The following is an 11401-nucleotide window of genomic DNA, read 5'->3' as shown; positions in this document are numbered from 1 at the left end:
ATACTCAACTTAGACCTTATTTTGATAAAATTGATAGCAGAGATGAGGAGTGTAAACTCCTTGCACCACTATGACCACGCACCCGAGAGGTAAGTCTAGCTTAGACTGTAAATAAGCGTTTCTCAGGAGGCAACCAAAGCACTAACAGTGTTGATTTCTTTAAAATTTTAGTTTTCAAGATCTAAATCATTAACTGAATCCTTAAACACAGATGGTCCAAATCTACACGGCCAGGCACACGGGCGTGCCTTAGGCCGTGCTCGTACCACGGGTGGAGACACGGCCGTGCGATACTGCTATGTGAAAACAGAGTAAATTTTTCCTACAACACGAGATTTGATACATTACCACGGTCGTGTGACATGGCCATGGGCAATTCTGCCAAATCAATACGGGCGTACGACACGCCCGTGTTTATAAGCCGTGGTAGAAACTGAGAAATTAACACGGGCGTGCGACACGCCAGTGCCCACCACCCGTGGTCAAACTTGTCAAAATAACACGGGCGTGCGTATACATACACGGGTGTGGAAGAAGCGAACGAAGAAGGACACAACCGTGTGCACCAACACGCCCAACGAACACGAGAGTGGCTGAATTTTAGATGCGCCCAAATTTAAAAATCACGAAAAACACAAGCTGAAATAAGGGCACACAGGTGTGCCCCACGGCCATGTGCCCCAATATCTATATAAACCCTCACTATTCATCACCCCCTTCCCCCTTCCCCAATAACCTAACCCTACCCGCCGCAATCTTCTTCCCCCACCGACCGGCCACCCCTTAGCTCTTCTTTCTTCTTCTATTTTCTTCCTCCTCATACCCCTTTCCCGTTTCTTTTCCATTTTCTCCCCACTTTTCACCCTTGCGAGCCCCCATTGCGAACCACACGGCCCCATAGCCCATGCCTGTGGCTGACCCACACCCTCACCATCACGCCATCACTCCTTCGGCTGCCAGTCCTCCACTAACGATTTTCTGTTCTTTTTCATTTCCTTTTGATGCTTACTATCATGATTTTATTACTTACATTTTACTGCTAATTGCTTATCATAACATTCTCATTCTTAGGATCTATTTCATCCATTTCGTGTTGAATTTAGTCATGATATTACTATGTCATTTGCCATAAAATTTATGTCGTCAAGTTAGATTGCTTTTGGTTGAGTCTTGTTAGTGTCATTAGTTTGGTTTGATTTTTTAGTTTAACTATAGTCATGGTTGATTCTTGAATTTTTTAGCATATGTTATTTTCCTCGTTATTCTTACAGATACACCATGTCAAACCCACGAGGGAAAAAGACTACCGTTCCCGCCTCAAAGAAGCGAAAAGGACTAGCATCCCCCTTGGGTCCTACTAACGAGGTGTGCCACCCTTTCCTACAATTTCCTTTGGGACCTCAGGAGGAACTTTTTCAGATACTATGGGCCTGACCCTTAGGTGTGGGCCGTTGCATTGGTTGGACCACCATAGAGCAGATCTAACTCACTGACGCAGTCCGAGCTCTCCTGACAATTGACCTGTAGGGCCTCTTCTTCGAAATCATCGAGCCGACGTACCTCGAGCTAACACTCGAACTCTGTTTGACCTTCCATCTTCAAGTCGTTATGACAGAGTTTGATGATCCTGGAATGGTCCAGTTCCGACTCGGCGGTTTAGTTCTCCAGTTGAGTGTGCCTGAGTTCGGAGTCGCGTTAGGACTATATACGAAGAAATTCATGGACGAGGACGACTTCGCCAGCCTCCATCGCCACATCCACTACTCACCTTCAAACTGTTGGAGGGCCCTCGTTCCTGCTTCGGCCACCTATGACCATATTCACTCTAAGGCATTAGCTCTTGCCCCATCCCTGAGATACCTACACGCCTATTTTTTATGGAGAATAGAGCATGGGCACGTATTCGACCTCGCCTATTTCATTGCCCTCGCCATTCACCATCAGACGGAGCGGTATAGGAAGGGAGTCATTTCTATCGGCCCTTATGTGACTCACCTGGCGCAGTACTTCGGTCTCCTCAACACGGCGGCATAAGCATCCCCTCTCACCCTCATCGGTCAGATGTCCCCATAGGGTATCTCGAGTATGCTCCATATGAGGATGACCGAGCGATGACTTGGATTTGATCCTCTCCAATACCGCCTCGTCCAGTCAGCCGAGCAGGAGGACCTAGAGGACATTACTGATGATGTCTCACCACCTAATGAGGATCCACCCTTTCAGCCACCACCTATTTATCGCCCAGTTCATGCGGCTGCTTAACTCTCTGACATCTCTGATCGCCTAACTCAATTCGAGCAGCAATGTTTTCAGTGCTTTGATCACATTGATGCAACATTACATCGGATTTGTTAGCACCTTCACATCTCATCGCCACCCCCACCTCGCGAACCATCCGGCGATGAGGATTTTTAAAAACTTTACTTTATTTCTATTTGTTTACTTTTATCTTTATTTACCTTTTTAAATTACTTTTTATTTTATTTTTAAGACCATTTTACTTCATCTTTAGGTTTTATAATTTATATTACGTAATTTATATTTTCGGCCATTTCCTTACGAGTAATCATGCTACTTTATATTTCCTAAAGAATTAATGATTCTATCGCAGTTATGTAGAGCTCCAAAGCTCACTATTACTTAAGAATTTGCAACTCCACTGGAAAAGGTTCTCCACGACTGTCATGTCCTGCTCGACCACGACCATAGCTACCACCAGATATAATATTCTTTTGGCGCAGGACTTATGGACTAACGAACTTCTACCACCACCGGAGTATCCTCCTCTAATCTCATACTTGCCTTAGCCGACTACTCTCCATGGATCCAATTCAAGGATTCCATTTAACATTCAGAAAGTTTCACTTCTCTCCCTATCTTATGATCTTATATCTATAATTTTCAGTAAGTCTATCTTTGTACATTGAGGACAATGTACATCTTAAGTGTGGGGGGTTATTTATATCATTATCAGAAAAATCCCTAAATTTTTTCTTATTCTCACGTGACTCACTCATATCACTATTAGAATAAATTTTGATTAATTTATGATTTTTATTGATATGTCTTGAATTAAAACATAGGCATTTATGCTTTGATTGTTTAAACTTTAAGGAATTAGAGAATCAAGCATGATAAGTTGATTTTTGAGAATAAAATTTTTTTAGGTTGTTTCCCCAAGTTTAGGTATTTTCTTGAGTTGAAATTCACAGGTTTAACATCAAAAAGCCATAATGTTTGTGAGATCTTGAGCCTTTAGAGCATATATTATTTCTTTCATGCTCATTTTTATTGTTGCTATGAGTGCGTCAATATTGATTTGTTATTGAAGACCACACCATTTGATTTGATATGTCGAGATGATAAAAGTACTTAGGTTCAACCCACTTACTCCATAAAAGTCTACCTTCATAATTAACCCTTAGTGAACCCCCTCGAGCCTAACAAGCCATTCATTGATTTACCCTTAATATTAACCCATAACCCATCATTGTTGAAATCCCCTCATTTGATCCCTATTTTTGTCGAGATTTGATTTCAATAAGTTGCTTAGCTATGTTTTATTTTTGATAATTAGCAAAGTTCTATGTTATTTTGATTTGATCTTAAACAAAAAAAAATACATACATACATATTAGTAGCAATTCTTTGTTTTTGAGCTTAGGTATTTAATTCCATATTCCATGAAGAAAAGCTCAATTCTAGGATCTTCTAGTTAGGAATGTAATTTGTCAGTTTTAGTATTTTTTTCTAGCTAGGTAATTTCTCAATTCAATCTCGATTCTAATCTTTTCTTTCAGCTTGTGACCACACCCCCTAACTAAAGCCGCATTACAACCCTCTAAAGGCCTTTTGATTGATGTATCATCTCAATATATATTGGAGATTTGATGTTCGCGCAAGCCTATGGTAATAACTTTTCATAATGACTATTGAGTGCTAAATTTTTTGTCCTTAAACACCTCGAGTGATTTGAGTAAATCTTTAGTGAGGATGTGAAACTCTGTGATATTTTGAATCAAAGGTGATTACTTAGATGAGGGGATACACCTATGTTTTCGTGAAAAAATGCTCAACTTGGAATTTTTGAAACTTTGATGTTCTTCGAGTTGAATTTTTAATGTATGATTACTTATGGATTATTTTGAGATACTATTGATGAGAGTTATAAGTTGAAAAGAATTTATTTTGATTGTGAGTTGAGGATTTTGCTTGAGGACAAGCAAGCGCTTAAGTGTGGGGGTATTTGATAAGTCGTAACTTATACATATTTTTATCCCATGCTTAGCATATTTTTGGATGAATTATCATCAGATTTGTGCAATTCGATGCTCCTAATCCTTTAATTTCATGTTTTATACTTAGGTGAGCATAGAAGAGTAAAAAGAGCTAGAAACGGGCCAAAAACGGAGAAAATGGGTCAACATAGTAAATGAACACGTCCTGGACTTCCTCACATGGGTAGTTCACACGCCCGTGTCTATTTAACATATTGCAACACGGCCTAAGCCACACCACACGAGCGTGTCACACGGGCGTGTCCCTGTCGAGCCCAAGGCTAGTCCTATTCAGAAAAGGCCACTCTTGAGGGTTTTGGAGCATTCTAAAGCCTATATAAACACCCCAGAAGGTACCTAGAAAAGACACACGGAGTAGGAGGCAAGGAATTACTAGAAGAAAGCTGATTGATCCATCTCAGAAGCCAGATTCTCCTTCAAGACTGAAGATCTCCCTTCAATTTCCTTCAGGGGTTTTTGGGTTTTCTTTATGTTTTGTTATTATTCTTCTGAGATGTTTCCTTTTACACTTATGAACTAAATCCCCTAAATACCTAAGGGGAATGAAACCTATGACGGATCTTGTTATTATTTTCTAAATTATATGATAAATATTTGATTTGATCTTAATTATGTGTTTTTAATTCTTGCTTTAATATTCCAGGATATTGATTCAAGTATTGATGTGCTTATTCAGAGGAGCAAAGGTCCCTGTCTAAGAGTAGATCCAACATAATTAAGCGGAGTTGATTGCACTCCTAGACATAGGGTGAGATAAATCTGCCACATTAGGGTCAAACCTAATAAAGGAATCCATAGATTGAGTTAATGCGACACTAGGGATTTTAATTAGAAAAAGATTTCAATTAATCAACCTAGTGTTGGACGTTAGTCTCGAGAGAGATAATAATATAAATTATGGATTTCTACGGATCAAGTCAAATGAATAAATTGTCTAATTCAAAGTGAAATAACAAGTGAAATCTAGGTGGATTTTTCCCTTGGGTATTGTCTAAATCAATCAATTTTCCCAAAAGTATTTCCTCAATTTACTTTCTGTGCATTCTTAGTTTAGTTAATTAGTTTAGATAAAACAAATCCCTTTATTTTTAGGCTAGATAATAAAAAGAAAGTTAATACTAGTACTTTTAGTTCTTGTGGGTTCGACATTCTGGTCTTGCTATAAACTATACTACTATTCGATAGGTGCGCTTGCCTTCATCGTGATAATAGTGAGTTTTCAAGTACGGTCAATCATAAATATAAAACTTATCACGCACATCAATCCAATTAAAAATTGGGTCGATAAATTTGGACAGCCTAATGCAGAATGAAGGGGCCAAAGTGACCAAATAAGGAAGGAAGATGCATAAGCCCAAGAAGCAGCCCAAAACCGTCCATATCTTGCCCAAATAAGCTCTTAGAGCTAGTTAAAAATAATTGCAAAATAGCCCTTAAGTACTTCCTAAAGTCATCCCTACCCCTCCACTTTTCAAGGCTTCACTTCCTGGCACCAAGCTAAATTTAGCAAAACCATCTCAACCCCTATTCCTAATATCATGAGTCGGCCATGGGAGGAGTGTAATACCCCTTACCTGTACCCAAGACCGGGACCAGGTACGAGGTGTTACTAGACACATACTTGGACATTTTCGAAAACTACAAGGTATAAAATTTTGTTCCAAATTAAAACCAATCAAACAACATCTTAGTGTCCCTATTATGGACCTACGAGACCCAAAACATACATTAAAAAATGGTCCAGGACTAAACTGAGAATGTAAGAAAATTTTAGGAAATTTTTTTAGGTTAAGCCTCACAAGCTCGTGTGGAGACAATGCACATGCTCGTGTCTTTTAGGACAGGCCCGTGTCCCTAACCCGTGTAGAATTAATTGAATTTATTTTCTATTTTGAACCTACAGGGGTTTTCACACAGCCAAGCACACGCCCGTGTCTCTGGCTCGTGTCTTTCACACGGCCTAGGCATGCCCGTGTCCAAAAACCCAGACATTCTGTTTATGACGTTAGCATGTATTTAGGGGCACACGGCCAAGATACACGCTCGTGTGCTAGGCCATGCCCTCCACATGGTTGAGACACATGGCCGTGTCTCTTTCCGTGTTTTTTACTACCATACATTCTGACTAAAAAAAAAATTTAGGTACAAGGAACACACGGCCGTACCATACGCCCATGGGGCTGACCGTGTGTCACACATGGCCTAGGCACACGCCCGTGTGTCTACCCGTGTGGACCCTTTTTAGGCTATAATTTTAAGCCAATGGTCACCCTCATCATTTCCTCACATATAAGAACCCCAATTGCATTTAACATGACCCAAATATACTCAAGGACTATCATCAATGAATCTATTTCATGTCAACCTCATCTCATCGGTTAAATACATACTCAATTATCCTCTTTTTATAATAAGGATTTCCGTCCCATTGAAACATATTTAGGCTTGGCTTATTATTACAATTCATTGCCAATTATGGCCTAACCATTTCCAAGTATTTTGACCATATTACGAATGCCTATTTATGATATACCACATTTAATCATCACAAAAACATTTCTAAAATAAACATACATGGTTGGTAGGTCATAACCTACAACAAAATGAGCCATGTCTTATGGCCATATTCCAAAAAGAATAAGTTTAACATTTAAGCCTTTACATTGGTCAACCAATGACATATTACACCAAGTAACCACAAACCTATACATGCCATTGTAACAAAATAGAAGTATCTATATACCAAAACAGGACAAATAGATAGTGTTGACAATACTCCAACTGTCTTCCAATCTCTATGAGTCATTGAGCTCTGTAAGATAGGGAAAAGAGAGGGGTAAGCATTTACATGCTTAGTAAGCCTGAATAACTGGAAAGTAAACTTGCCGATTAATTAGCATACAACCATGTTAGACAACCAATCTAATAAATATAGGATAGCTTCCTATTACATGCACTCAAACATCAAGTTAGTCCCACAATAATTCATCATGTAATTTGTCTTAGATGAGCTCATCATCCAAAAATTTTATTTCTATACCTCATGTTAATCACGTTGAGTACATCAAAAATCTCGATGGATTATCCCTTTACTGTTAAGTCATAAGAGTGATCTTCTCAAGTATGCACTCCCGCGAACCTCACATCTTATGATGGGATTACTAGTCCAGGCTAAATCCCCTGTAATATAAACTCATGGAGTGTTGTCAGGATTACCAGTCTAGGCTAAATCCCTTATAGTGACAAACACCCTTAATGAGCTCGGATCTGAATTACCAGTCCAGGCTAAATTCAGACCCTAATGGGATTACCCGTCCGGGCTAAATCCTTAATGTACACATATTCTTCGAGAGGCTCGATCACTCAAGGAACACCCGTCCAGGCTAGATCTTCCTATATTTGAGATCAATAGATTACCTGTCCGGGCTAAATCTCTTTTCTGCAACACATGCAGGATCTCAAGTCAAGTAAGCCATCATTTATCCATCGAATTTCCCTTTTAACTTCAACTGGGACATTTATCATCTTGTCATTATTATTAACACATTTCATGGGTTTTTTATGCCATCATTATATAAAACAATCACACATTCATAAAACATGCATTTAGGCATATTATGGGTTTACCTTAAGTTATTCGAACTTACCTGGTATTTGTGTTGATTTTCGTGTTTCGATTATTCTGAAACCTTTTGTTTTCCTCGATCGACCTCTGAAATTTTCTCCTCAGGGTCTATAACAATAAAAATGAATTATCAATATCTCATATTATTCTTTTCGAGCTAAATTTCACCCCTAGACAAAATGACCATTTTGCCCTTAGCCTTTCATATTATTTACGATTTAATCCCTAGGCTCGTAAAATGATATACATGCAATTCCTTGGTTACCCAAGCCTAGACGAATGCATTATAAACTCATACTAGCCCACATTTTCCTCTACTTCACATTTCTACCACATATTTTGTACCTTTTCCAAAAAGGTCCTTTTAGGGGCTTTTCATGAAAATCACTTAGGAAAAGATGTTTAAAACACATCTAACTTTCATATTCTCCCATAAATTTCAAAGAAAAAACATGTCACACATGGGTCACTTTGCATACATGAACCCTAGCTTAAAATATAGGTAGAAATGGGGAGAACATGTTACAAGGATCTCAAAAATACAAAGAACATTAAAAACGGGGCTAGGAGTCACTTACTATTGAGCTTGAAAATGTTGAAAATCCTAGTTATGGAGGGCTTGAGAATTTCGACTGGTACAAGGGAGAATATGGCTGATTTTTGCCTTTATTTCCCTTTTTATTGATCTTATTACCAAATGACCAAAATGCCCCTCCTTACTAAACTTCCAAAATTTTCTATGCATGCCCATTTTTGTCCAAAAACTTAGAAATTGGGAAAATTACTCTTTAAGACCTTCTGGTTAATAATCTAAAGCAATTTCATGCAAATCGCTTCTAGAATCCAAGTTTTGCAATTTATTCTATTTGGTTCTTATTTTCCAATTGGACGCCTTACTCGTAGAATTACTGTATGAAACTTTAACACATGCATATTTTCATACTCTAGGCCTTATAATAATCATAAAACAAATATTTAAATGTCAGATTTGTGGTCCCGAAACCACTGTTCCGACTAGGCCCTATTTTGGGATGTTACAAGGAGAAAATCAAGGCTCTCCCATGCTATTTTTAGCCACATCAAACTTGTATAAATAGCCACCCTCCTTGCCTTTCAATGATTCACTCATTCACTCACCATTCATCCTTTCTTCTCATTCATCTTCTCCTATTTGCTCTCCCATTTTCCTTCTCTCATTTTTTATTTTTCCCTCTTGAAAAAGAGCCGTGCAAGTCCTTTAAACAGAAGCAACCAATATCTTGGAGGCCCTTGATTAGTAAAACAAAGTAGAAGAAAGAAGGGGACCACACTAGTTTGACCCCGATAAACACTGGATTTGTCTTCTAGTTTCTTTCTCTTATCTCTTATTAATTTGTTTTGAGATTATAAACATGAATGCTAATTGTTTTTATTCTTCCGATTTAATTAAAATGAATAAAATTGTGTTTGTGTTAGATTGATTAAATTCCACCTATTTAAATTATTGAAATTGTGTTTGTGATGTTATAGGCCTTGGTAATTTGTTCATTTAAATAAAATCATGCCTATGTTATTTTTTCATTATAAGTATAAGATTGCAATTGAATTAATTATTTAATCAAATTATAATTATAATTATAATTAATTGACACAGCATCTAAATAGTGCATGTTTAATCTTTTTAAGTGTAAAATTAGATTAAATAAGTAATAGTATTAACCAATACTATTGCCTTGCGTAACCTAAAGATTATTATGATTAAATTTGTTTCAGTATAGAAATAAATTGTTACTTCACTCTGTCTTATGTCTACTTATAAAAATTAATTAATTAATTTAACATAGACATATGCTAGAAAGATTAATTGATCTTAATAAGTATGTTTGCATCAGTTACCAAAGGACCAAGTTGCCATGGAATTATCCATAACATATATAAACATTGTTTTTATAATTCTAAGTCAAGGAATGAAATAAATCTAACACACCTATGTCATATTGATTAAACTTGTTAAAATCTTCATTTTATTTTACTTTACATCTTAGTCTAATTTAATACTTAGTTAATAGCTCACTTCCTTCAAAATATTTTTTTCTGCTACCAATTTGCATCAATATTTCATAAACATTTGCTTGTACAGTCCCTCTGGAGATGATAACTCAGTATACTTATCACTTTATTACTTGTCAGGATTGTGTACACTTGCACATTCCATCGTTTCAAGTTTTTGGCGCCATTGTCGAGGACTGTTTAAAAGACATTATTTGTGAAATTATTAATTTTTCATTTTGGTCTATTTTTCTATTGAATTTTAATTTAATTATTTTGTTCAAGTTTTTATGAGTATTGATCATATTATTGACTTACTCTCAGTAGATCCCAAAATTGAAAGAACTTTTAGGCAAAGGAGAAGACAAGCAACTCAAAGACAAATCGAAGAGATGAACCTTGAAAACCAAGACCAAGGAAATTGAGCAAATCATGCTCAAAATCCTATCCTTGCTGCTAATGACAAGGATCGAGCCTTAAGACAGCATGTTGTGCTGCTTTTTCATGAGCTTAATTCGAGAATTAGAAGGCCTAAGATTGAGGCATAACAATTTAAGCTGAAGCATGTTATGTTCCAAATCCTTCAAACAGTGGGCCAGTACAGTGGAATGCCTACTGAAGATCCTCACCTTCACCTCAGATTGTTTATGGAGGTAAGTGACTTCTTCAAAATGGTCAGAAAAAAACTGAGGATGCACTAAGGCTAAAGTTGTTTCTATATTCACTAAAGGATAGAGCTTAGCCTAGTTAAATCCATTGCCACTCGATCCAATTTCTACATGGCGAGAAATGGAAGAAGGCTTCCGAATGAAATACTTTCCACCTAGCAAGAAATGCTAAGTTGTGAAACGAGATTACTACCTTCCAACAAATGGATGATGAATCCTTGTATGAAGCGTGGGAGAGATTCAAAGAATTATTTTGAAAATGTCATATCACAGAATCCCGCATTGCACCCAACTAAAGATGTTTTACAATGGTCTCAATGCACACACAAGGATGATAATAGATGCTTATACAAATGGAACACTTCTTTTTAAGTTTTATAATGAGGCTTATGAGATTATTGGGAGAATCACTAGTAAGAATTACCAGTGGTCAACCAATAGAGCAACTTTAGGAAGACAAGTAGCAAGAGTACATGAAGTAGATGCTCTCACTTCACTTGCTGATGGGCATCGAACCACCAAAAATAATTCCTACAAAATAACTCTAAATAGTAGTAAATAGTAGTAATAGGGTTGAGTCCATAAGGATTGGCATTATAATCAAATTTTGCATTTAACTTGTGATCAGAATTTTTGTTGTGTCAATAGTCGTGGCTATAATCGTGCCTACAACTCCAAATAGACCTACTGAAGAATAAACAAGTAAATTAGGGGAGTTTTGAAATGTTTAGAAACTAAATAATTGAAACAACATAGATAAATAATTAAATAAATTAGAAATT

At 37.2% G+C, this 11401-nt stretch overlaps 1 non-coding gene across 1 annotated transcript; it reads right to left on the bottom strand.

The window, feature by feature from the left end:
* Positions 1-10790: 10790 nt before the first annotated feature.
* LOC121210531 (small nucleolar RNA R71) lies at positions 10791-10895 on the bottom strand. Its single transcript, XR_005905649.1, has one exon. It is a non-coding gene; the product is annotated as a small nucleolar RNA R71 (small nucleolar RNA).
* Positions 10896-11401: the final 506 nt, after the last annotated feature.

Source organism: Gossypium hirsutum, chromosome A11 (genome assembly GCF_007990345.1).
Source record: "Gossypium hirsutum isolate 1008001.06 chromosome A11, Gossypium_hirsutum_v2.1, whole genome shotgun sequence".
Taxonomy (NCBI): domain Eukaryota; kingdom Viridiplantae; phylum Streptophyta; class Magnoliopsida; order Malvales; family Malvaceae; genus Gossypium; species Gossypium hirsutum.
This window is presented reverse-complemented; position numbering and strand designations above follow the sequence as displayed.